This window comes from Austrofundulus limnaeus, unplaced genomic scaffold, assembly GCF_001266775.1.
Source record: "Austrofundulus limnaeus strain Quisiro unplaced genomic scaffold, Austrofundulus_limnaeus-1.0 Scaffold73, whole genome shotgun sequence".
In the NCBI taxonomy this organism is placed as follows: Eukaryota; Metazoa; Chordata; class Actinopteri; order Cyprinodontiformes; family Rivulidae; genus Austrofundulus; species Austrofundulus limnaeus.
In genome coordinates, this window is record NW_013952475.1 from 1,888,794 (window position 1) to 1,889,846 (window position 1,053).

Consider the following 1,053-nt stretch of genomic DNA (forward strand, 5'->3'; position numbering starts at 1 on the left):
GGTCCTGTGACTGCGTGTCAGAGAGACAACTGTAATTACCACAAAGTGAAGCCTGACATCGCCCACTATGAGTCTTTAATGAAAGCCTTAACGGGTCTGAACACTGAGCTGCAACCCTTTCTCTGCATGGGAGGAAATCAGTCTCTCTGTCTGTCTGTCTGTCTGTCTGTCTTTCTCCCCGCAGCGAATTTCAGGCCCTGCGAGTGCTCCGACACTACAGCAGCCATGTTTTGCTTTGAAACCAATTCCATCTCCATTTTTTCAGAAGCCCATCAACATTTCTTTAGGTTGTTATTGCTACCATTGCTACGAGCTCTCATGCTAAAGCGAGAGTTCACTCCTCCCGACACTACGACGACGCATTTTCCGGTCAGCTAAAGTTATCAGAGGCATTCACACTAGCATTTTCGCCGGAAATGCTGGTGCAGAAGGATTGAACTGTTTAAATTTTACACTTTGCTTGTGTAAACTTTCAAGAAACAGACTGATGATGATGTCACAGCTGAACAGTCTGTTGCCATGGAGATCATATATTCTAAGAAACAAACTGATGATGTCACTGATGACACCATCATCATCGTTAGGTTTTAGCTGCTCTGTTTATGCATTTCCATTGGAACAGACCATCACAGCTTTCATTTTAGAGTTCTTTGTATCTGCCTGCTTTTGGGTTCATTCATCCCACGCCCGTGACACTAGAGACTGGTTCCAGAACCAGAGCAGTGCATCGAGGTGAGTCCGACTATATGTAGTCGAAACCTCTCAACCTCACACATCAGCAAAGGCTCCTTCCCCATCACCAACTTCTGTAGCCAAGGATTGGACGGCCAAGGTCCCCGGCCTCAACAAGTGCCCACCATCACGCAATGCAACCAACCCCTGTGGCCCCCCAACAGCATTTGGGGAAACTGTATGCATCAGAACATAACAGTGTTGTACAAGTCAGGTTTAGTTGAGGGTCCAGCTGTATCGTAATCCATAACGACGTTGTACAAGTCAGGTTTAGTTGAGGGTCGAGCTGTATCGTAATCCATAACAACGTTGTACAAGTCA